Source organism: Plectropomus leopardus, chromosome 14, assembly GCF_026936395.1.
Source record: "Plectropomus leopardus strain MGB_pleo_1.0 chromosome 14, ASM2693639v1, whole genome shotgun sequence".
In the NCBI taxonomy this organism is placed as follows: domain Eukaryota; kingdom Metazoa; phylum Chordata; class Actinopteri; order Perciformes; family Serranidae; genus Plectropomus; species Plectropomus leopardus.
In genome coordinates this window covers 17,926,039-17,953,514 of record NC_142189.1, presented here as the reverse complement: position 1 = coordinate 17,953,514, position 27,476 = coordinate 17,926,039, and the positions used below count along the sequence as shown (strand labels likewise).

The 27,476-nt window shown below is 39.2% G+C and overlaps 1 long non-coding RNA gene across 1 annotated transcript in view; it reads left to right on the top strand.

The window, feature by feature from the left end:
• Nucleotides 1-25,216, top strand: part of LOC148187455 (uncharacterized) — a 54,716-nt gene extending 29,500 nt beyond the window's left edge. The window contains exon 4 of the long non-coding RNA XR_015778770.1: nucleotides 24,617-25,216. This is a non-coding gene — a long non-coding RNA (uncharacterized LOC148187455). The remainder of the gene's footprint in view (nucleotides 1-24,616) is intronic.
• The last annotated feature ends 2,260 nt before the right edge of the window (nucleotides 25,217-27,476 follow it).

The following is a 27,476-nucleotide window of genomic DNA, read 5'->3' as shown; positions in this document are numbered from 1 at the left end:
CATAGACTTGTGCAAAAATGTCCAAAAACACCATAATAATGCATGTTGAAAAAATGATCAAAAAGGTAAGGCTATAGTAAGGCAAAAATGTCAAAATATGACATCTCCCAAAACAGCTTAAAACACCTCAAAACAGCATAAAATAGCATGCACAGACACGCCATAGCATAGAATGGTTCAAAAACGGCCAAAAACACCATAATAATGCATGTTGAAAAAATGACCGAAAAGGCAAGGCTATAGTAAGGCAAAAATGTCAAAATGTGACATCTCCCAAAAACAGCTTAAAACACCTCAAAACAGCATAAAATAGCGTGCATAGACACGCCATAGCATAGAAATGTGCAAAAATGTCCAAAAACACCATAATAATGCATGTTGAAAAAATGACCGAAAAGGCAAGGCTATAGTAAAGGCAAAATGTCAAAATATGACATCTCCCAAAAACAGCTTAAAACACCTCAAAACAGCATAAAATAGCGTGCATAGACACGCCATAGCATAATATGGTGCAAAAACGGCCAAAAACACCATAATAATGCATGTTGAAAAATTGACTGAAAAGGCAAGGCTATAGTAAGGCAAAAATGTCAAAATATGACATCTCCCAAAAACAGCTTAAAACACCTCAAAACAGCATAAAATAGCGTGCACCGACACGCCATAGCATAGAATGGTGCAAAAATGTCCCAAAACACCATAATAATGCATGTTGAAAAAATGACCGAAAAGGCAAGGCTATAGTAAGGCAAAAATGTCAAAATGTGACATCTCCAAAAACAGCTTAAAACACCTCAAAACAGCATAAAATAGCGTGCATAGACACGCCATAGCATAGACTTGTGCAAAAATGTCCAAAAACACCATAATAATGCATGTTGAAAAACTGACCGAAAAGGCAAGGCTATAGTAAGGCAAAAATGTCAAAATATGACATCTCCCAAAAACAGCTTAAAACACCTCAAAACAGCATAAAATAGCATGCACAGACACGCCATAGCATAGAATGGTTCAAAAACGTCCAAAAACACCATAATAATGCATGTTGAAAAAATGACCGAAAAGGCAAGGCTATAGTAAGGCAAAAATGTCAAAATGTGACATCTCCCAAAAACAGCTTAAAACACCTCAAAACAGCATAAAATAGCGTGCATAGACACGCCATAGCATAGAAATGTGCAAAAATGTCCAAAAACACCATAATAATGCATGTTGAAAAAATGACCGAAAAGGCAAGGCTATAGTAAGGCAAAAATGTCAAAATATGACATCTCCCCAAAACAGCTTAAAACACCTCAAAACCGCATAAAATAGCGTGCATAGACACGCCATAGCATAGAATGGTGCAAAAATGTCCAAAAACACCATAATAATGTATGTTGAAAAAATGACCGAAAAGGCAAGGCTATAGTAAGGCAAAAATGTCAAAATGTGACATCTCCCAAAAACAGCTTAAAACACATCAAAACAGCATAAAATAGCGTGCATAGACACGCCATAGCATAGAATGGTTCAAAAACGGACAAAAACACCATAATAATGCATGTTGAAAAAATGACCGAAAAGGCAAGGCTATAGTAAGGCAAAAATGTCAAAATATGACATCTCCCAAAAACAGCTTAAAACATGTTAAAACAGCATAAAATAGCGTGCACAGACACGCCATAGCATAGAATGGTGCAAAAATGTCCAAAAACACCATAATAATGCATGTTGAAAAATTGACCGAAAAGGCAAGGCTATAGTAAGGCAAAAATGTCAAAATATGACATCTCCAAAAAACAGCTTTAAACACCTCAAAACAGCATAAAATAGTGTGCATAGACACGCCATAGCATAGAATGGTTCAAAAACGGCCAAAAACACCATAATAATGCATGTTGAAAAAATGACCGAAAAGGCAAGGCTATAGTAAGGCAAAAATGTCAAAATGTGACATGTCCCAAAAACAGCTTTAAACACCTCAAAACAGCATAAAATAGCGTACATAGACACGCCATAGCATAGACTTGTGCAAAAATGTCCAAAAACACCATAATAATGCATGTTGAAAAAATGACCGAAAAGGCAAGGCTATAGTAAGGCAAAAATGTCAAAATATGACATCTCCCAAAAACAGCTTAAAACACCTCAAAACAGCATAAAATAGCATGCACAGACACGCCATAGCATAGAATGGTTCAAAAACGGCCAAAAACACCATAATAATGCATGTTGAAAAAATGACCGAAAAGGCAAGGCTATAGTAAGGCAAAAATGTCAAAATGTGACATCTCCCAAAAACAGCTTAAAACACCTCAAAACAGCATAAAATAGCGTGCATAGACACGCCATAGCATAGAAATGTGCAAAAATGTCCCAAAACACCATAATAATGCATGTTGAAAAAATGACCGAAAAGGCAAGGCTATAGTAAGGCAAAAATGTCAAAATGTGACATCTCCCAAAAACAGCTTAAAACACCTCAAAACAGCATAAAATAGCGTGCATAGACACGCCATAGCATAGACTTGTGCAAAAATGTCCAAAAACACCATAATAATGCATGTTGAAAAACTGACCGAAAAGGCAAGGCTATAGTAAGGCAAAAATTTCAAAATATGACATCTCCCAAAAACAGCTTAAAACACCTCAAAACAGCATAAAATAGCATGCACAGACACGCCATAGCATAGAATGGTTCAAAAACGGCCAAAAACACCATAATAATGCATGTTGAAAAAATGACCGAAAAGGCAAGGCTATAGTAAGGCAAAAATGTCAAAATGTGACATCTCCCAAAAACAGCTTAAAACACCTCAAAACAGCATAAAATAGCGTGCATAGACACGCCATAGCATAGAATGGTGCAAAAATGTCCAAAAACACCATAATAATGCATGTTGAAAAAATGACCGAAAAGGCAAGGCTATAGTAAGGCAAAAATGTCAAAATGTGACATCTCCCAAAAACAGCTTAAAACACATCAAAACAGCATAAAATAGCGTGCATAGACACGCCATAGCATAGACTTGTGCAAAAATGTCCAAAAACACCATAATAATGCATGTTGAAAAACTGACCGAAAAGGCAAGGCTATAGTAAGGCAAAAATGTCAAAATATGACATCTCCCAAAAACAGCTTAAAACACATCAAAACAGCATAAAATAGTGTGCATAGACACGCCATAGCATAGAATGGTTCAAAAACGGCCAAAAACACCATAATAATGCATGTTGAAAAATGACCAAAAGGCAAGGCTATAGTAAGGCAAAAATGTCAAAATGTGACATCTCCCAAAAACAGCTTAAAACACCTCAAAACCGCATAAAATAGCGTGCATAGACACGCCATAGCATAGAATGGTGCAAAAATGTCCAAAAACACCATAATAATGCATGTTGAAAAAATGACCGAAAAGGCAAGGCTATAGTAAGGCAAAAATGTCAAAATGTGACATCTCCCAAAAACAGCTTAAAACACCTCAAAACAGCATAAAATAGCGTGCATAGACACGCCATAGCATAGACTTGTGCAAAAATGTCCAAAAACACCATAATAATGCATGTTGAAAAACTGACCGAAAAGGCAAGGCTATAGTAAGGCAAAAATGTCAAAATATGACATCTCCCAAAAACAGCTTAAAACACCTCAAAACAGCATAAAATAGCATGCACAGACACGCCATAGCATAGAATGGTTCAAAAACGGCCAAAAACACCATAATAATGCATGTTGAAAAAATGACCGAAAAGGCAAGGCTATAGTAAGGCAAAAATGTCAAAATGTGACATCTCCCAAAAAACAGCTTAAAACACCTCAAAACAGCATAAAATAGCGTGCATAGACACGCCATAGCATAGAAATGTGCAAAAATGTCCAAAAACACCATAATAATGCATGTTGAAAAAATGACCGAAAAGGCAAGGCTATAGTAAGGCAAAAATGTCAAAATATGACATCTCCCAAAAACAGCTTAAAACACCTCAAAACAGTAGAAAATAGCGTGTCGAGACACGCCATAGCATATAATGTTGCAAAAATGGCCCAAAACACCATAATAATGCATGTTGAAAAATTGACTGAAAAGGCAAGGCTATAGTAAGGCAAAAATGTCAAAATATGACATCTCCCAAAAACAGCTTAAAACACCTCAAAACAGCATAAAATAGCGTGCATAGACACGCCATAGCATAGAATGGTGCAAAAATGTCCCAAAACACCATAATAATGCATGTTGAAAAAATGACCGAAAAGGCAAGGCTATAGTAAGGCAAAAATGTCAAAATGTGACATCTCCCAAAAACAGCTTAAAACACCTCAAAACAGCATAAAATAGCATGCACAGACACGCCATAGCATAGAATGGTTCAAAAACGGCCAAAAACACCATAATAATGCATGTTGAAAAAATGACCAAAAGGCAAGGCTATAGTAAGGCAAAAATGTCAAAATATGACATCTCCCAAAAACAGCTTAAAACACATCAAAACAGCATAAAATAGTGTGCATAGACACGCCATAGCATAGAATGGTTCAAAAACGGCCAAAAACACCATAATAATGCATGTTGAAAAAATGACCGAAAAGGCAAGGCTATAGTAAGGCAAAAATGTCAAAATATGACATCTCCCAAAAACAGCTTAAAACACCTCAAAACAGCATAAAATAGCGTGCATAGACACGCCATAGCATAGAAATGTGCAAAAATGTCCCAAAACACCATAATAATGCATGTTGAAAAAATGACCGAAAAGGCAAGGCTATAGTAAGGCAAAAATGTCAAAATGTGACATCTCCCAAAAACAGCTTAAAACACCTCAAAACAGCATAAAATAGCATGTATAGACACGCCATAGCATAGACTTGTGCAAAAATGTCCAAAAACACCATAATAATGCATGTTGAAAAACTGACCGAAAAGGCAAGGCTATAGTAAGGCAAAAATGTCAAAATATGACATCTCCCGAAAACAGCTTAAAACACCTCAAAACAGCATAAAATAGCATGCACAGACACGCCATCGCATAGAATGGTTCAAAATGTCCAAAAACACCGTAATAATGCATGTTGAAAAAATGACCGAAAAGGCAAGGCTATAGTAAGGCAAAAATGTCAAAATGTGACATCTCCCAAAAACAGCTTAAAACACCTCAAAACAGCATAAAATAGCGTGCATAGACACGCCATAGCATAGAAATGTGCAAAAATGTCCAAAAACACCATAATAATGCATGTTGAAAAAATGACCGAAAAGGCAAGGCTATAGTAAGGCAAAAATGTCAAAATATGACATCTCCCAAAAACAGCTTAAAACACCTCAAAACAGCATAAAATAGCGTGCATAGACACGCCATAGCATAAAATGGTGCAAAAACGGCCAAAAACACCATAATAATGCATGTTGAAAAATTGACTGAAAAGGCAAGGCTATAGTAAGGCAAAAATGTCAAAATGTGACATCTCCCAAAAACAGCTTAAAACACCTCAAAACAGCATAAAATAGCGTGCATAGACACGCCATAGCATAGACTTGTGCAAAAATGTCCAAAAACACCATAATAATGCATGTTGAAAAAATGACCAAAAAGGCAAGGCTATAGTAAGGCAAAATTGTCAAAATATGACATCTCCCAAAAAACAGCTTAAAACACCTCAAAACAGCATAAAATAGCATGCACAGACACGCCATAGCATAGAATGGTTCAAAAACGGCCAAAAACACCATAATAATGCATGTTGAAAAAATGACCGAAAAGGCAAGGCTATAGTAAGGCAAAAATGTCAAAATGTGACATCTCCCAAAAACAGCTTAAAACACCTCAAAACAGCATAAAATAGCGTGCATAGACACGCCATAGCATAGAAATGTGCAAAAATGTCCAAAAACACCATAATAATGCATGTTGAAAAAATGACCGAAAAGGCAAGGCTATAGTAAGGCAAAAATGTCAAAATATGACATCTCCCAAAAACAGCTTAAAACACCTCAAAACAGCATAAAATAGCGTGCATAGACACGCCATAGCATAAAATGGTGCAAAAACGGCCAAAAACACCATAATAATGCATGTTGAAAAATTGACTGAAAAGGCAAGGCTATAGTAAGGCAAAAATGTCAAAATATGACATCTCCCAAAAACAGCTTAAAAAGACCTCAAAACAGCATAAAATAGCGTGCATAGACACGCCATAGCATAGACTTGTGCAAAAATGTCCAAAAACACCATAATAATGCATGTTGAAAAACTGACCGAAAAGGCAAGGCTATAGTAAGGCAAAAATGTCAAAATATGACATCTCCCAAAAACAGCTTAAAACACCTCAAAACAGCATAAAATAGCATGCACAGACACGCCATAGCATAGAATGGTTCAAAAACGGCCAAAAACACCATAATAATGCATGTTGAAAAAATGACCGAAAAGGCAAGGCTATAGTAAGGCAAAAATGTCAAAATGTGACATCTCCCAAAAACAGCTTAAAACACCTCAAAACAGCATAAAATAGCGTGCATAGACACGCCATAGCATAGAAATGTGCAAAAATGTCCAAAAACACCATAATAATGCATGTTGAAAAAATGACCGAAAAGGCAAGGCTATAGTAAGGCAAAAATGTCAAAATATGACATCTCCCAAAAACAGCTTAAAACACCTCAAAACCGCATAAAATAGCGTGCATAGACACGCCATAGCATAGAATGGTGCAAAAATGTCCAAAAACACCATAATAATGCATGTTGAAAAAATGACCGAAAAGGCAAGGCTATAGTAAGGCAACATTGTCAAAATATGACATCTCCCAAAAACAGCTTAAAACACGTTAAAACAGCATAAAATAGCGTGCATAGACACGCCATAGCATAGACTTGTGCAAAAATGTCCAAAAACACCATAATAATGCATGTTGAAAAACTGACCGAAAAGGCAAGGCTATAGTAAGGCAAAAATGTCAAAATATGACATCTCCCAAAAACAGCTTAAAACACATCAAAACAGCATAAAATAGTGTGCATAGACACGCCATAGCATAGAATGGTTCAAAAACGGCCAAAAACACCATAATAATGCATGTTGAAAAAATGACCGAAAAGGCAAGGCTATAGTAAGGCAAAAATGTCAAAATATGACATCTCCCAAAAACAGCTTAAAACATGTTAAAACAGCATAAAATAGCGTGCACAGACACGCCATAGCATAGAATGGTGCAAAAATGTCCAAAAACACCATAATAATGCATGTTGAAAAATTGACCGAAAAGGCAAGGCTATAGTAAGGCAAAAATGTCAAAATATGACATCTCCCAAAAACAGCTTAAAACACCTCAAAACAGCATAAAATAGCGTGCATAGACACGCCATAGCATAGAAATGTGCAAAAATGTCCAAAAACACCATAATAATGCATGTTGAAAAAATGACCGAAAAGGCAAGGCTATAGTAAGGCAAAAATGTCAAAATATGACATCTCCCAAAAACAGCTTAAAACACCTCAAAACCGCATAAAATAGCCTGCACAGATACGCCATAGCATAGAAATGTGCAAAAATGTCCAAAAACACCATAATAATGCATGTTGAAAAAATGATCAAAAAGGCAAGGCTATAGTAAGGCAAAATTGTCAAAATATGACATCTCCCAAAAACAGCTTTAAACACCTCAAAACAGCATAAAATAGCGTGCATAGACACGCCATAGCATGGAATGGTGCAAAAATGTTCAAAAACACCATAATAATGCATGTTGAAAAAATGACCGAAAAGGCAAGGCTATAGTAAGGCAAAAATGTCAAAATATGACATCTCCCAAAAACAGCTTTAAACACCTCAAACCAGCATAAAATAGCGTACATAGACACGCCATAGCATAGAATGCTGCAAAAACGGCCAAAAACACCATAATAATGCATGTTGAAAAAATGACCGAAAAGGCAAGGCTATAGTAAGGCAAAATTTTCAAGATATGACATGTCCCAAAAACAGCTTTAAACACCTCAAAACAGCATAAAATAGCATGCACAGACACGCCATAGCATAGAAATGTGCAAAAACGGCCAAAAACACCATAATAATGCATGTTGAAAAAATGACCGAAAAGGCAAGGCTATAGTAAGGCAAAATTGTCAAAATATGACATCTCCCAAAAACAGCTTTAAACACTTCAAAACAGCATAAAATAGCGTGCACAGACACGCCATAGCATAGAATGGTGCAAAAACGGCCAAAAACACCGTAATAATGCATGTTGAAAAAAATGACCGAAAAGGCAAGGCTATAGTAAGGCAAAAATGTCAAAATATGACATCTCCCAAAAACAGCTTAAAACACCTCAAAACAGCATAAAATAGTCTACATAGACACGCCATAACATAGAAATGTGCAAAAATGTCCAAAAACACCATAATAATGCATGTTGAAAAAATGATCAAAAAGGCAAGGCTATAGTAAGGCAAAATTGTCAAAATATGACATCTCCCAAAAACAGCTTAAAACACCTCAAAACAGCATAAAATAGCGTACATAGACACGCCATAGCATAGAAATGTGCAAAAATGTCCAAAAACACCATAATAAAGCATGTTGAAAAAATGACCGAAAAGGCAAGGCTATAGTAAGGCAAAAATGTCAAAATATGACATCTCCCAAAAACAGCTTTAAACACCTCAAAACAGCATAAAATAGCGTGCATAGACACGCCATAGCATGGAATGGTGCAAAAATGTTCAAAAACACCATAATAATGCATGTTCAAAAAATGACAGAAAAGGCAAGGCTATAGTAAGGCAAAAATGTCAAAATATGACATCTCCCAAAAACAGCTTAAAACACCTCAAACCAGCATAAAATGGCCTGCACAGACACGCCATAGCATAGAATGATGCAAAAATGTCCAGAAACACCATAATAAAGCATGTTGAAAAAATGACCAAAAAGGCAAGGCTATAGTAAGGCAAAAATGTCAAAATATGACATCTCCCAAAAACAGCTTTAAACACCTCAAACCAGCATAAAATAGCGTACATAGACACGCCATAGCATAGAATGCTGCAAAAACGGCCAAAAACACCATAATAATGCATGTTGAAAAAATGACCGAAAAGGCAAGGCGATAGTAAGGCAAAATTTTCAAGATATGACATCTCCCAAAAACAGCTTTAAACACCTCAAAACAGCATAAAATAGCATGCACAGACACGCCATAGCATAGAAATGTGCAAAAACGGCCAAAAACACCATAATAATGCATGTTGAAAAAATGACCGAAAAGGCAAGGCTATAGTAAGGCAAAATTGTCAAAATATGACATCTCCCAAAAACAGCTTTAAACACCTCAAAACAGCATAAAATAGCGTGCACAGACACGCCATAACATAGAAATGTGCAAAAATGTCCAAAAACACCACAATAATGCATGTTGAAAAAATGATCAAAAAGGCAAGGCTATAGTAAGGCAAAATTGTCAAAATATGACATCTCCCAAAAACAGCTTAAAACACCTCAAAACAGCATAAAATAGCGTACATAGACACGCCATAGCATAGACATGTGCAAAAATGTCCAAAAACACCATAATAAAGCATGTTGAAAAAATGACCGAAAAGGCAAGGCTATAGTAAGGCAAAAATGTCAAAATGTGACATCTCCCAAAAACAGCTTAAAACACATCAAAACAGCATAAAATAGCGCGCACACACACACGCCATAGCATAGACTTGTGCAAAAATGTCCAAAAACACTGTAATAATGCATGTTGAAAAAATGATCGAAAAGGCAAGGCTATAGTAAGGCAAAAATGTCAAAATGTGACATCTCCCAAAAACAGCTTAAAACACATCAAAACAGCATAAAATAGCGTGCATAGACACGCCATAGCATAGACTTGTGCAAAAATGTCCAAAAACACCATAATAATGCATGTTGAAAAAATGATCAAAAAGGTAAGGCTATAGTAAGGCAAAAATGTCAAAATATGACATCTCCCAAAAACAGCTTAAAACACGTTAAAACAGCATAAAATAGCCTGCACAGACACGCCATAGCATAGAATGGTGCAAAAATGTCCAAAAACACCATAATAATGCATGTTGAAAAAATGACCGAAAAGGCAAGGCTATAGTAAAGGCAAAATGTCAAAATGTGACATCTCCCAAAAACAGCTTTAAACACCTCAAAACAGCATAAAATAGCGTGCATAGACACGCCATAGCATAGAAATGTGAAAAAATGTCCAAAAACACCACAATAAAGCATGTTGAAAAAATGACCGAAAAGGCAAGGCTATAGTAAGGCAAAAATGTCAAAATATGACATCTCCCAAAAACAGCTTAAAACACGTTAAAACAGCATAAAATAGCGTGCACAGACACGCCATAGCATAGAATGGTGCAAAAATGTTCAAAAACACCATAATAATGCATGTTGAAAAATTGACCGAAAAGGCAAGGCTATAGTAAGGCAAAAATGACAAAATGTGACATCTCCCAAAAACAGCTTAAAACACATCAAAACAGCATAAAATAGCGTGCATAGACACGCCATAGCATAGACTTGTGCAAAAATGTCCAAAAACACCATAATAATGCATGTTCAAAAAAAGACAGAAAAGGCAAGGCTATAGTAAGGCAAAAATGTCAAAATATGACATCTCCCAAAAACAGCTTAAAACACCTCAAACCAGCATAAAATGGCCTGCACAGACACGCCATAGCATAGAATGATGCAAAAATGTCCAGAAACACCATAATAAAGCATGTTGAAAAAATGACGGAAAAGGCAAGGCTATAGTAAGGCAAAAATGTCAAAAGATGACATCTCCCAAAAACAGCTTTAAACACCTCAAACCAGCATAAAATAGCGTACATAGACACGCCATAGCATAGAATGCTGCAAAAACGGCCAAAAACACCATAATAATGCATGTTGAAAAAATGACCGAAAAGGCAAGGCTATAGTAAGGCAAAATTTTCAAGATATGACATCTCCCAAAAACAGCTTTAAACACCTCAAAACAGCATAAAATAGCATGCACAGACACGCCATAGCATAGAAATGTGCAAAAACGGCCAAAAACACCATAATAATGCATGTTGAAAAAATGACCGAAAAGGCAAGGCTATAGTAAGGCAAAATTGTCAAAATATGACATCTCCCAAAAACAGCTTTAAACACTTCAAAACAGCATAAAATAGCGTGCACAGACACGCCATAGCATAGAATGGTGCAAAAACGGCCAAAAACACCACAATAATGCATGTTGAAAAAATGACCGAAAAGGCAAGGCTATAGTAAGGCAAAAATGTCAAAATATGACGTCTCCCAAAAACAGCTTAAAACACCTCAAAACAGCATAAAATAGTCTACATAGACACGCCATAACATAGAAATGTGCAAAATGTCCAAAAACACCATAATAATGCATGTTGAAAAAATGATCAAAAAGGCAAGGCTATAGTAAGGCAAAATTGTCAAAATATGACATCTCCCAAAAACAGCTTAAAACACCTCAAAACAGCATAAAATAGCGTACATAGACACGCCATAGCATAGAAATGTGCAAAAATGTCCAAAAACACCATAATAAAGCATGTTGAAAAAATGACCGAAAAGGCAAGGCTATAGTAAGGCAAAAATGTCAAAATGTGACATGTCCCAAAAACAGCTTTAAACACCTCAAAACAGCATAAAATAGCGCGCACACACACACGCCATAGCATAGACTTGTGCAAAAATGTCCAAAAACACTGTAATAATGCATGTTGAAAAAATGATCGAAAAGGCAAGGCTATAGTAAGGCAAAAATGTCAAAATGTGACATCTCCCAAAAACAGCTTAAAACACATCAAAACAGCATAAAATAGCGTGCATAGACACGCCATAGCATAGACTTGTGCAAAAATGTCCAAAAACACCATAATAATGCATGTTGAAAAAATGATCAAAAAGGTAAGGCTATAGTAAGGCAAAAATGTCAAAATATGACATCTCCCAAAAACAGCTTAAAACACGTTAAAACAGCATAAAATAGCCTGCACAGACACGCCATAGCATAGAATGGTGCAAAAATGTCCAAAAACACCATAATAATGCATGTTGAAAAAATGACCGAAAAGGCAAGGCTATAGTAAGGCAAAAATGTCAAAATGTGACATCTCCCAAAAACAGCTTTAAACACCTCAAAACAGCATAAAATAGCGTGCATAGACACGCCATAGCATAGAAATGTGAAAAAATGTCCAAAAACACCACAATAAAGCATGTTGAAAAAATGACCGAAAAGGCAAGGCTATAGTAAGGCAAAAATGTCAAAATATGACATCTCCCAAAAACAGCTTAAAACACGTTAAAACAGCATAAAATAGCGTGCACAGACACGCCATAGCATAGAATGGTGCAAAAATGTTCAAAAACACCATAATAATGCATGTTGAAAAATTGACCGAAAAGGCAAGGCTATAGTAAGGCAAAAATGACAAAATGTGACATCTCCCAAAAACAGCTTAAAACACATCAAAACAGCATAAAATAGCGTGCATAGACACGCCATAGCATAGACTTGTGCAAAAATGTCCAAAAACACCATAATAATGCATGTTGAAAAAATGACAGAAAAGGCAAGGCTATAGTAAGGCAAAAATTTCAAAATATGACATCTCCCAAAAACAGCTTAAAACACCTCAAAACAGCATAAAATGGCCTGCACAGACACGCCATAGCATAGAATGATGCAAAAACGGCCAAAAACACCATAATAATGCATGTTGAAAAAATGACCGAAAAGGCAAGGCTATAGTAAGGTAAAATTTTCAAGATATGACATGTCCCAAAAAAAGCTTTAAACACCTCAAAACAGCATAAAATAGCATGCACAGACACGCCATAGCATAGAATGCTGCAAAAACGGCCAAAAACACCATAAAAATGCATGTTGAAAAAATGACCGAAAAGGCAAGGCTATAGTAAGGCAAAAATGTCAAAATATGACATCTCCCAAAAACAGCTTAAAACACCTCAAAACAGCATAAAATAGTCTACATAGACACGCCATAACATAGAAATGTGCAAAAATGTCCAAAAACACCATAATAATGCATGTTGAAAAAATGATCAAAAAGGCAAGGCTATAGTAAGGCAAAATTGTCAAAATATGACATGTCCCAAAAACAGCTTAAAACACCTCAAAACAGCATAAAATAGCGTACATAGACACGCCATAGCATAGAAATGTGCAAAAATGTCCAAAAACACCATAATAATGCATGTTGAAAAAATGACCAAAAAGGCAAGGCTATAGTAAGGCAAAAATGTCAAAATATGACATCTCCCAAAAACAGCTTAAAACACCTCAAAACAGCATAAAATGGCGTGCACAGACACGCCATAGCATAGAATGGTGCAAAAACGGCCAAAAACACCATAAAAATGCATGTTGAAAAAATGACGGAAAAGGCAAGGCTATAGTAAGGCAAAAATGTCAAAATATGACACCTCCCAGAAATAGCTTAAAACACCTCAAACGAGCATAAAATGGCCTGCACAGACACACCATAGCATAGAATGGTGCAAAAACGGCCAAAAACACCATAAAAATGCATGTTGAAAAAATGACGGAAAAGGCAAGGCTATAGTAAGGCAAAAATGTCAAAATATGACATCTCCCAAAAACAGCTTAAAACACCTCAAAACAGCATAAAATAGCGCGCACAGACACGCCATAGCACAGAATGGTGCAAAAATGTCCAAAAACACCATAAGAATGCATGTTGAAAAAATCAAAGAAAAGGCAAGGCTATAGTAAGGCAAAAATGTCAAAATATGACATCTCCCAAAAACAGCTTAAAACATGTTAAAACAGCATAAAATAGCGTGCACAGACACGCCATAGCATAGAATGGTGCAAAAATGTCCAAAAACACCGTAAGAATGCATGTTGAAAAAATGATAGAAAAGGCAAGGCTATAGTAAGGCAAAAATGTCAAAATATGACATCTCCCAAAAACAGCTTAAAACACCTCAAAACAGCATAAAATAGTCTACACACACACGCCATAACATAGACTTGTGCAAAAATGTCCAAAAACACTGTAATAATGCATGTTGAAAAAATGATCGAAAAGGCAAGGCTATAGTAAGGCAAAAATGTCAAAATTTGACATATCCCAAAAACAGCTTAAAACACCTCAAAACAGCATAAAATAGCGCGCACAGACACGCCATAGCATAAACTTGTGCAAAAATGTCCAAAAACACCATAATAATGCATGTTGAAAAAATGATCGAAAAGGCAAGGCTATAGTAAGGCAAAAATGTCAAAATATGACATCTCCCAGAAACAGCTTAAAACACCTCAAAACAGCATAAAATAGTCTACATAGACACGCCATAGCATAGAAATGATGCAAAATGTCCAGAAACACCATAATAATGCATGTTGAAAAAATGATCAAAAAGGCAAGGCTATAGTAAGGCAAAAATGTCAAAATGTGACATGTCCCAAAAACAGCTTTAAACACCTCAAAACAGCATAAAATAGCGTACATAGACACGCCATAGCATAGAAATGTGCAAAAATGTCCAAAAACACCATAATAAAGCATGTTGAAAAAATGACGGAAAAGGCAAGGCTATAGTAAGGGAAAAATGTCAAAATATGACATGTCCCAAAAACAGCTTAAAGCACCTCAAAACAGCATAAAATAGCGTGCATAGACACGCCATAGCATAGAAATGTGCAAAAATGTCCAAAAACACCATAATAATGCATGTTGAAAAAATGACCGAAAAGGCAAGGCTATAGTAAGGCAAAATTTTCAAGATATGACATGTCCCAAAAACAGCTTTAAACACCTCAAAACAGCATAAAATAGCTGCATAGACACGCCATAGCATAGACTTGTGCAAAAATGTCCAAAAACACCATAATAATGCATGTTGAAAAAATGATCGAAAAGGCAAGGCTATAGTAAGGCAAAAATGTCAAAATGTGACATCTCCCAGAAACAGCTTAAAACACCTCAAAACAGCATAAAATAGCATACATAGACACGCCATAGCATAGAAATGTGCAAAAACGGCCAAAAACACCATAATAAAGCATGTTGAAAAAATGATCAAAACGGTAAGGCTATAGTAAGGCAAAAATGTCAAAATATGACATCTCCCAAAAACAGCTTAAAACACCTCAAAACAGCATAAAATGGCCTGCACAGACACGCCATAGCATAGAATGATGCAAAAATGTCCAGAAACACCATAATAAAGCATGTTGAAAAAATGACGGAAAAGGCAAGGCTATAGTAAGGCAAAAATGTCAAAATATGACATCTCCCAAAAACAGCTTAAAACACCTCAAACGAGCATAAAATAGCGTACATATACACGCCATAGCATAGAAATGTGCAAAAATGTCCAAAAACACCATAATAAAGCATGTTGAAAAAATGACCGAAAAGGCAAGGCTATAGTAAGGCAAAAATGTCAAAATATGACATCTCCCAAAAACAGCTTAAAACACCTCAAACCAGCATAAAATGGCCTGCACAGACACGCCATAGCATAGAATGGTGCAAAAACGGCCAAAAACACCATAATAATGCATGTTGAAAAAATGACCGAAAAGGCAAGGCTATAGTAAGGCAAAAATGTCAAAATATGACATCTTCCAAAAACAGCTTAAAACACCTCAAACCAGCATAAAATGGCCTGCACAGACACGCCATAGCATAGAATGGTGCAAAAACGGCCAAAAACACCATAATAATGCATGTTAAAAAAATGACCAAAAAGGCAAGGTTATAGTAAGGCAAAAATGTCAAAATATGACATCTTCCAAAAACAGCTTAAAACACCTCAAACGAGCATAAAATGGCCTGCACAGACACGCCATAGCATAGAATGGTGCAAAAACGGCCAAAAACACCATAAAAATGCATGTTGAAAAAATGACGGAAAAGGCAAGGCTATAGTAAGGCAAAAATGTCAAAATATGACATCTCCCAAAAACAGCTTAAAACACCTCAAAACAGCATAAAATAGCGCGCACACACACGCCATAGCATAGACTTGTGCAAAATGTCCAAAAACACCACAATAATGCATGTTGAAAAAATGATGAAAAAGGCAAGGCTATAGTAAGGCAAAATTGTCAAAATAGGACATGTCCCAAAAACAGCTTAAAAAACCACAAAACAGCATAAAATAGCCCGCACAGACACGCCATAGCATAGAATGGTGCAAAAACGGCCAAAAACACCATAATAATGCATGTTGAAAAAATGACCGAAAAGGCAAGGCTATAGTAAGGCAAAATTTTCAAGATATGACATGTCCCAAAAACAGCTTTAAACACCTCAAAACAGCATAAAATAGCGTGCACAGACACGCCATAGCATAGAATGGTGCAAAAACCACCAAAAACACCATAAAAATGCATGTTGAAAAAATGACCAAAAAGGCAAGGCTATAGTAAGGCAAAAATGTCAAAATATGACATCTCCCAAAAACAGTTTAAAACACCTCAAAACAGCATAAAATCGCGCGCGCACACACGCCATAGCATAGAAATGTGCAAAAATGTCCAAAAACACCATAATAAAGCATGTTGAAAAAATGACCAAAAAGGCAAGGCTATAGTAAGGCAAAAATGTCAAAATATGACATCTCCCAAAAACAGCTTAAAACACCTCAAAACAGCATAAAATAGCATGCATAGACACGCCATAGCATAGAATGATGCAAAAATGTCCAGAAACACCATAATAAAGCATGTTGAAAAAATGAACAAAAAGGCAAGGCTATAGTAAGGCAAAAATGTCAAAATATGACATCTCCCAAAAACAGCTTAAAACACCTCAAACCAGCATAAAATGGCCTGCACAGACACGCCATAGCATAGAATTGTGCAAAAACGGCCAAAAACACCATAATAATGCATGTTGAAAAAATGACCGAAAAGGCAAGGCTATAGTAAGGCAAAATTTTCAAGATATGACATGTCCCAAAAACAGCTTTAAACACCTCAAAACAGCATAAAATAGCGTGCACAGACACGCCATAGCATAGAAATGTGCAAACGTGTCCAAAAACACCACAATAATGCATGTTGAAAAAATGATGGAAAAGGCAAGGCTATAGTAAGGCAAAATTGTCAAAATATGACATGTCCCAAAAACAGCTTTAAACACCTCAAAACAGCATAAAATAGCGTGCACAGACACGCCATAGCATAGAATGCTGCAAAAACCACCAAAAACACCATAAAAATGCATGTTGAAAAAATGACGGAAAAGGCAAGGCTATAGTAAGGCAAAAATGTCAAAATATGACATCTCCCAGAAACAGCTTAAAACACCTCAAAACAGCATAAAATAGCGTACATAGACACGCCATAGCATAGAAATGTGCAAAAATGTCCAAAAACACCATAATAAAGCATGTTGAAAAAATGAACAAAAAGGCAAGGCTATAGTAAGGCAAAAATGTCAAAATATGACATCTCCCAAAAACAGCTTAAAACACCTCAAAACAGCATAAAATAGTCTACATAGACACGCCATAACATAGAAATGTGCAAAAACGGCCAAAAACACCATAATAATGCATGTTGAAAAAATGACCGAAAAGGCAAGGCTATAGTAAGGCAAAATTGTCAAAATATGACATCTCCCAAAAAACAGCTTAAAACACCTCAAAACAGCATAAAATAGCATGCATATACACGCCATAGCATAGAATGGTTCAAAATGTCCAAAACACCATAATAATGCATGTTGAAAAAATGACCGAAAAGGCAAGGCTATAGTAAGGCAAAATTGTCAAAATAGGACATGTCCCAAAAACAGCTTAAAACACCTCAAAACAGCATAAAATAGCCTGCATAGACACGCCATAGCATTGAATGGTGCAAAAATGTCCAAAAACACCATAATAAAGCATGTTGAAAAAATGAACAAAAAGGCAAGGCTATAGTAAGGCAAAAATGTCAAAATATGACATCTCCCAAAAACAGCTTAAAACACCTCAAAACAGCATAAAATAGTCTACATAGACACGCCATAACATAGAAATGTGCAAAAACGGCCAAAAACACCATAATAATGCATGTTGAAAAAATGACCGAAAAGGCAAGGCTATAGTAAGGCAAAAATGTCAAAATATGACATCTCCCAAAAACAGCTTAAAACACCTCAAAACAGCATAAAATAGCATGCACAGACACGCCATAGCATAGAATGGTTCAAAAACGGCCAAAAACACCATAATAATGCATGTTGAAAAAATGACCGAAAAGGCAAGGCTATAGTAAGGCAAAATTGTCAAAATAGGACATGTCCCAAAAACAGCTTAAAACACCTCAAACGAGCATAAAATAGCGTACATATACACACGCCATAGCATAGACTTGTGCAAAAATGTCCAAAAACACCATAATAAAGCATGTTGAAAAAATGATGGAAAAGGCAAGGCTATAGTAAGGCAAAAATGTCAAAATATGACATCTCCCAAAAACAGCTTAAAACACCTCAAAACAGCATAAAATAGCTTGCACACACACGCCATAGCATAGAAATGTGCAAAATGTCCAAAAACACCATAATAATGCATGTTGGAAAAATGACCGAAAAAGCAAGGCTATAGTAAGGCAAAAATGTCAAAATATGACATCTCCCAAAAACAGCTTTAAACACCTCAAACGAGCATAAAATAGCGTACATACACACGCCATAGCATAGAAATGTGCAAACGTGTCCAAAAACACCACAATAATGCATGTTGAAAAAATGATGGAAAAGGCAAGGCTATAGTAAGGCAAAATTGTCAAAATATGACATCTCCCAAAAAACAGCTTAAAACACCTCAAAACAGCATTAAATATCGTGCATAGACACGCCATAGCATAGAATTGTGCAAAAACGGCCAAAAACACCATAATAATGCATGTTGAAAAAATGACCGAAAAGGCAAGGCTATAGTAAGGCATCCATCCATCCATCCATTTTCTTCGGCTTATCCGGGGTCGGGTCGCGGGGGCAGCAGCCTAAGCAGGGAAACCCAGACTTCCCTCTCTCCGGCCACTTCATCCAGCTCTTCCCGGGGGACCCTGAGGCGTTCCCAGGCCAGCTGAGAGACGTAGTCTCTCCAGCGTGTCCTGGGTCTTCCCCGGGGCCTCCTACCGGTGGGACGTGCCCTGAACACCTCACCAGGGAGGCGTCCTGGAGGCATCCTAATTAGATGCCCGAGCCACCTCATCTGGCTCGTCTCAATGCGGAGGAGCAGCGGCTCTACTCCGAGCTCCTCCCGGATGACCGAGCTTCTCACCCTATCTCTAAGGGAGAGCCCAGCCACCCTACGGAGGAAACTCATTTCGGCTGCTTGTACCCGCGATCTTGTTCTTTCGGTCACTACCCAAAGCTCATGACCATAGGTGAGGGTAGGAACGAAGATCGACTGGTAAATCGAGAGCTTTGCCTTTCGGCTCAGCTCCCTCTTCACCAAGACAGACTGGTGCAGAGTCCGCATTACTGCAGACGCCGCACCGATCCGCCTGTCGATCTCCCGTTCCATCCTTCCCTCACTCGTGAACAAGACCCCGAGGTACTTAAACTCCTCCACTTGAGGCAGGACTTCATCCCTGATCCGGAGGGGGCACGCCACCCTTTTCCGGCTGAGAACCATGGTCTCGGATTTGGAGGTGCTGATTTTCATTCCAGCCCCTTCACACTCGGCTGCGAACTGATCCAGTGAGAGCTGAAGGTCGCGGCCCGATTAAGCCAACAGGACCACATCATCTGCAAAGAGCAGAGACCTAATCCTGAGGTCACCAAACCGGACCCCCTCAACACCCTGGCTGCGCCTAGAAATTCTGTCCATAACAGTTATGAACAGAATCGGTGACAAAGGGCAGCCCTGGCGGAGTCCAACCCTCACCGAAAACGAAGTTCGACTTACTGCGGCAATGCGGACCAAGCTCCGCACCGGTCATACAGGGAACGGACAGCCCGTATCAGGGAGTCCAAACCCCATATTCGGAGAACCCCCACAGGACTCCCAAGGGACACGGTCGAATGCCTTCTCCAAGTCCACAAAGCACATGTGGACTGGTTGGGCAAACTCCCAAGCACCCTCAAGGATCCTGCCAAGGGTCCAGAGCTGGTCCACAGTTCCACGACCGGGGCGAAAACCGCATTGCTCCTCCTGAATCCGGGGTTCGACTATCCGGCGGACCCTCCTCTCTAGTACCCCCGAATAGACCTTACCAGGGAGGCTGAGGAGTGTGATCCCCCTGTAGTTGGAACACACCCTCCGGTCCCCCTTCTTGAAAAGAGGGACCACCACCCCAGTCTGCCAGTCCAAGGGCACTGCCCCCGATGTCCACGCAATGTTGCAGAGTCGTGTCAGCCACGACAGCCCCACAACATCCAGGGCCTTGAGGAACTCTGGGCGGACCTCGTCCACCCCCGGGGCCCTGCCACCGAGGAGCTTTTTGACCACCTCGGTAACCTCAGCCCCAGAGATAGAGGAGCCCACCCCGGGTCCCCAGGCCCTGCTTCCCCAACGGAAGGCGTGTCGGTGGGATTGAGGAGGTCTTGGTATTCCTTCCACCGATCCACAACGTCCCGAGTCGAGGTCAGCAGCGCCCGTCGCCACCATACACAGTGTTGACGGAGTACTGTTTCCCCCTCCTGAGACGCCGGATGGTGGTCCAGAACCTCTTCGAAGCCGTCCGGAAGTCGTTTTCCATGGCCTCGCCGAACTCCTCCCATGCCCGGGTTTTCGCCTCGGCGACCGCCGCCGCCGCACTCCGCTTGGCCTGTCGGTACCTGTCTGCTGCCTCCGGAGTCCCACAGGCCAAGAAGGCCCGATAGGTCTCCTTCTTCAGCTTGACGGCATTTCACCGCCGGTGTCCACCGGCGGGTTCGGGTGTTGCCGCCCGACAGGCACCAACCACCCACGGCCACAGCACCGGGTCGGCCGCCTCAGCAATGGAGGCACGGAACACGGCCCACTCGGACTCAATGTCCCCAGCCTCCCCCGGGACATGGTCGAAGCTCTTCCGGAGGTGGGAGTTGAAGCTCCTTCTGACGGGAGACTCTGCCAGACGTTCCCAGCAGACCCTCACTATGCGTTTGGGTCTGCCAGGTCTGACAGGCGTCCTCCCCCACCATCGGAGCCAACTCACCACCAGGTGGTGATCGGTTGACAGCTCCGCCTCTCTTCACCCGAAAGTGTCCAAGACATACGGCCGCCAAGTCCAACGACACGACTACAAAGTCGATCATTGAACTGCGGCCTAGGGTGTCCTGATGCTGCGCGCATATGGACACCCTTATGCTTGAACATGGTGTTCGTTATGGACAATCTGTGGCGAGCACAGAAGTCCAATAACAAAACACCACTCGGGTTCAGATCGGGGGGCCATTCCTCCCGATCACGCCCCTCCAGGTCTCACTTGCGTTGCCAACGTGAGCGTTGAAGTCCCCCAGCAGAACGAGGGAGTCTCCAGAAGGAGCACTCTCCAGCACCCCCTCTAAGGACTCCAAAAAGGGTGGATACTCTGAACTGCTGTTTGGACCAGAGGCACAAACAACAGTCAGGATCCATCCCCCAACCCAAAGGCGGAGGGAGGCTACCCTCTCATTCACCGGCGTAAACTCCAACGTGCAGGCACCGAGCCGGGGGGCAATAAGTATTGCCACCCCTGCCCGGCGCCTCTCACCAGTGGCAACTCCAGAGTGGAAGAGAGTCCATCCCCTCTCAAGAAGACTGGTTCCGGAGCCCAAGCCATGCGTCGAGGTGAGGCCGACTATATCTAGTCGGAACTTCTCAACCTTGCGCACCAGCTCAGGCTCCTTCCCCACCAGAGAGGTGACATTCCACGTCCCCAGAGCTAGCTTCTGCAGCCGAGGATCGGACCGCCAAGGTCCCCGCCTTCGGCTGCCGCCCAGCTCACATTGCACCCGACCCCTACGGCCCCTCCTACGGTTGGTGAGCCCACGGGAAGGAGGTCCCATGTCACCTCTTCGGGCTGTGCCCGGCCAGGCCCCATGGGTAAAGGCCCGGCCACCAGGTGCTCGCCATCGAGCCCCACCCCCAGGCCTGGCTCCAGGGGGGGGCCCCGGTGACCCGCGTCCGGGCAAGGGGAACTCCGAACCATTGATTGATGTCATCATAGGGGTCTTGTGAGCTACACTTTGTCTGGTCCCTCCCCTAGGACCTGTTTGCCATGGGTGACCCTACCAGGGGCATGAAGCCCCCGACAACTGAGCTCCTAGGATCACTGGGACACGCAAACCCCTCCACCACGATAAGGTGGTAGCTCAGGGAGGGGTATAGTAAGGCAAAAATGTCAAAAGCTTATTTTGGGAGATGTCATATTTTGACAAGGCAAAAATGTCAAAATATGACATCTCCCAAAAACACCTCAAAACAGCATAAAATAGCGTGCATAGACATGCCATAGCATAGAGTTGTGCAAAAATGTCCAAAAACACCATAATAATGCATGTTGAAAAAATGACCGAAAAGGCAAGGCTATAGTAAGGCAAAAATGTCAAAATATGACATGTCCCAAAAACAGCTTAAAACACCTCAAAACAGCATAAAATAGCGTGCATAGACACACCATAGCATAGAATGGTGCAAAAATGTCCAAAAACACCATAATAATGCATGTTGAAAAATTGACCAAAAAGGCAAGGCTATAGTAAGGCAAAAATGTCAAAATATGACATATCCCAAAAACAGCTTAAAACACCTCAAAACAACATAAAATAGCGTGCATAGACACGCCAAAGCATATAAATTTGCAAAAATGTCCAGAAACACCATAATAATGCATGTTGAAAAAATGAACGAAAAGGCAAGGCTATAGTAAGGCAAAAATGTCAAAATATGACATGTCCCAAAAACAGCTTAAAACACCTCAAAACAGCATAAAATAGCGTGCATAGACACACCATAGCATAGAATGGTGCAAAAATGTCCAGAAACACCATAAAAATGCATGTTGAAAAAATGACCGAAAAGGCAAGGCTATAGTAAGGCAAAAATGTCAGAATATGACATGTCCCAAAAACAGCTTAAAACACCTCACAACAACATAAAATAGCATGCACAGATACGCCATAGCATAGAAATGTGCAAAAATGTGCAAAAATGTGCAAAAACACCATAATAATGCATGTTGAAAAATTGACCGAAAAGGCAAGGCTATAGTAAGGCAAAAATGTCAAAATATGACATATCCCAAAAACAGCTTAAAACACCTCAAAACAACATAAAATAGCGTGCATAGACACGCCATAGCATATAAATTTGCAAAAATGTCCAGAAACACCATAATAATGCATGTTGAAAAAATGACCGAAAAGGCAAGGCTATAGTAAGGCAAAAATTTCAAAATATGACATCTCCCAAAAACAGCTTAAAACACCTCAAAACAACATAAAATAGCGTGCAAAGACACGCCATAGCATAGAATTGTGCAAAAATGTCCAGAAACACCATAATAATGCATGTTGAAAAAATGACTGAAAAGGCAAGGCAATAGTAAGGCAAAAATGTCAAAATATGACATGTCCCAAAAGCAGCTTAAAACACCTCTAAACAACCTAAAATAACTAGTATATATATATATATATATATATATATATATATATATATATATATATATATATATATATATATATATAGTAAACTGATAAAAAACCATGGTAATGCATGTTGAAAAATGACCTAAAAGATAAGGCTATGAGAAGGCCAAAAATGTAAAAAAAAAAATAATAATAATAATAATAAATTAATTAAAATAAAAAATAAAAAAAAGACATGTTCCAAAAATAGCTGAAAACACCTCGAAACAGCATAAAATAGCATGTATAGAAACGCCATAGTATGTAATGTTCCAAAAACTGCCAAAAACACCATAATATAGCATGTTGAAAATGGCCAAAAAGGCCATAGTATAGTTTGTTAGTAAATTTTGACGAGTTATAAAAATGGCTGAAGACGACATACAATAGTTTATAGGGACCTGTCTTAGTATACAGTTTGGGAATAGATGCCTCAAAAGTCCAGAAACATCATTAATTAGCATGTTTAAAAAATTGTCAAATAAACAACAGTTTAGTATGTCAAAAAATGTCAGATTTCCACGAGTCATAAAAATGGCTGAAAACGACATATCATAGTCTGTAGGGACGAGTCATTGTAAGTAAGGTGAAAAAAATGGCCAAAAACTCCATCGTATAGTATGTCGAAAAACGTAAAAACGTCATATTTTCACATGGGAAAAAATAGATAAAAACGTTATTTTGTAGTCTGTAAGGACACAGAACCCTTGAAGAGATGTTCATTTTAGTGCACTAGTGTCAGCCATCACATCCTGACTCTCTGCCAATAACCAACGTGCATGACGTGTCAGTGTGCACGCAATGAGATTGGTGGAGGAGAAGGGGGCGGGACAGTCGAATAGGGAAGTCGAGTGTGTATTTTGTTTGTTACAGGAAGCCTTATAATACATCCATGGTTCTATGCGGTTCAGTGTGGGGCACTTTTTTTGCACTGCAGTGTGTAAGTGTGAGCAGTTGAATGAGATAATAAACTCACTTCAATAATGTACTGTCGTCTCTGTCTCGTCAGTCTGCATTGCACAGGTGTCAGAGGTGACTTCGGACGGAGGACAACAAACCGGATGACAGCTAGCTGAGCATCGGCGGTGAGACAGCAGCTTGCTTGCGCTCATTATGGATTACTACGGAGGGACGAGAGTGGAGACGAGGTTAAAGGAGCATGCGGGAGGTCAGAAGACATTATCAGTGAATTCACCAGAGCCGCGCGTGAGGCAAAAGAGCATCTGAAAAAAGCTCCCGTGAAGATGGCCAGAGTCGCGGGAGTGACGCCATCACATAGCCTGTCTGGATACTGCCATGGGGGCGATGCCTCGGTCGTTTAAATGAGAGCTGGTCAGCGGCGCATGGAGCAAACAAAGCTCCTTTGCGGGCGAAAGCGGCCGAGTGATTAACTTCCGCCGGTGGAGCGACCAACTTCCGGGGTAGCGCTTCGGCTAGCTTTGTTATGGGTATGGTAAAGAAATGTCAAAGTAAAGGTTGCAGACTTGGCATGACACAATGGTGCATTGATTCGTACTGACATCCCCAAGTGCCTGTTTTTGTCTTCATGCAGTGTCTCATAAATGCCTTAAATGAGGATTTTGAAATAAACACATGGAAGTCATTTCACTGAAAACAGCCTGGATTTCTTTGTGTCACACACATGCAGTAAATCACTTCGATTGCAACTGAATTATATGAGCATCCTCTATACAGACTGTGGGGACATTTTTAATATATATACAGTACATGAGCCCCACAGCATGAATCATAATGATGCCACCATTAAATTTGTGGCTCTCACTGTAAAATAAAGCGAGAAAAAATACATACATATATATATATATATATATATATATATATATATATATATATATATAACTTTGTCAATAAGAAGTAAGAAACTTCAGCAGAGGATTCATTTGTTCCAAGAGAATTTAGGCTCAGTTATCAGCCCTACTGATATCAGTCGAGTTTTCGACTGACGTCACTGCCGATACTGAATTTTCTGAACTGTCTAAAATTTCAGTATCGGCAGTGACGTCTGTCGAAAACTCGACTGATATATAAGTTCAGAAAATTCAGTATCGGCAGTGACGTCAGTCGAAAACTCGACTGATATATCAGTAGGGCCGATACTGAGCCTAAATTGTCTTGGCAGGGAAAATTCAGTGTCAGCAGAGATGTCTGTCAAAATCTCATGCCAATAAATGAGCCTATATTTTCTTGGAACAGATAAATCAACAACAGTAAAGACATCTGGCATTTTTCTATTTAAGTTTTTTGACTGACTCATATATCAGTCGAATTTTTGACAGATGTCACTGCCGATACTGGATTTTTTCAAACGGTTGAAAATTCAGTATCGGCAGTGACGTCTGTCAAAAACTCAACTGATATATCAGTCAGGCCGATAATTGACTAAGTTCTTGGCAGGGAAAATTCAGTGTCTGCAGAGACGTCTGTCGAAATCTTATGCCAATAAATGAGCCTATATTTTCTCGGAACAGATAAATCACCAACAGTAGACTTCTGTTTCTTGACTGACATATATATCAGTTGAGTTTTCAACAGATATCACTGCTGATACTGAATTCTGAAACAGTTGAAAACATTCAGTATCGGCAGTGACGTCTTTCGAAAACCCGACTGATATTTGGGTATGGCCAATAAATGACCCTTAGTATTCTTGGAACAGATAAATCAACAACAGTAGAGACCTTTGTCTATGAGAAGCAAAAACTTCATCAGACATCTCTACTGACCGATTTATCTTCAATAGAAAAATGCCAAAGTTTTATATATGTGTATGTGTATGTGTGTGTGTGCACATATTTATAGATATATATATGTATATGATTTTTTTCTCACTTTATTTAACAGTGAGAGCCACAAATTTCAACCTAATGGTGGCATCATTGAGATTCATCCAGTGGGGCTTACTGTATGTATATTAAAAATGCAAAAATATTAAAAATTGCAATCAAAGTGATGTACTGCATGTTTGTGAAAGACAGAGATCCAGTCTGTTGTCTGAAATTCAATGAAATGACTTCCATGTGTTTATTCCTGTGTAAATCCTCATTCAAGGAATTTATGAGACACTGCATGAAGACAAAAACAGGCACTTGGGGGATGTCGGTACGAATTAATGCACCATTGTGTCATGGTACGTCTGCAACCTTTGGGACATCCAGTGGCTGAGTGGACAAAGTAAGCAGTGTCCTTGTGGCAGCAGCCTTGGATTTAACTCCCGCTCGTGGCCCTTTGCTGCATGTTGTCTCCTCTCTCTCCCTCTTTCATGCTTCTGATGTGTTCTATCTAATAAAGGCTAAAATGCCAAAAAATAATCTAAAAAAAAGTCTGCAACCTTTAGTGCGTCATTTCTTCTTTGTGTGTTTAACTGTTGCAACTGTTTGTTGCAAGGTATGTCATCGATACTATACTATGGCGTTTTCTTGATTTTTTCGACATGCTAAATTATGACATTTTGGACTTTTTGGGCCTTTATTCCCATTTTGTATACTATGACAGCTATTATATGTTGTTTTCTGCCATTTCTTTGAAAAAAATTAAAAAATAAAAAATAAGGAGAGGATAAAAAAATGGGGGAAACCTACTGAATTGTCCGACAGTGCCACCCAGGAATTAGTCTGAGCCTAGGATTTTAAAGCCACACAGGTTCTTAAAATCAGGGGGAGTACAATTAAAAAAGCAGGGGAGTTTGGAGTCGAAGTCTGGCATGCTGCTCCTCACCATCCACCACCACGCTCCAGCCGAACAAATCTGTGGAGAATAGAGAAACCTTGGTGAGTAACATGTTCCCTGCACTATTCAGCCACATTTGTCTCAGTATTAGCCCCCTGAGCCTGCTTTTAGTGCCGCCACCA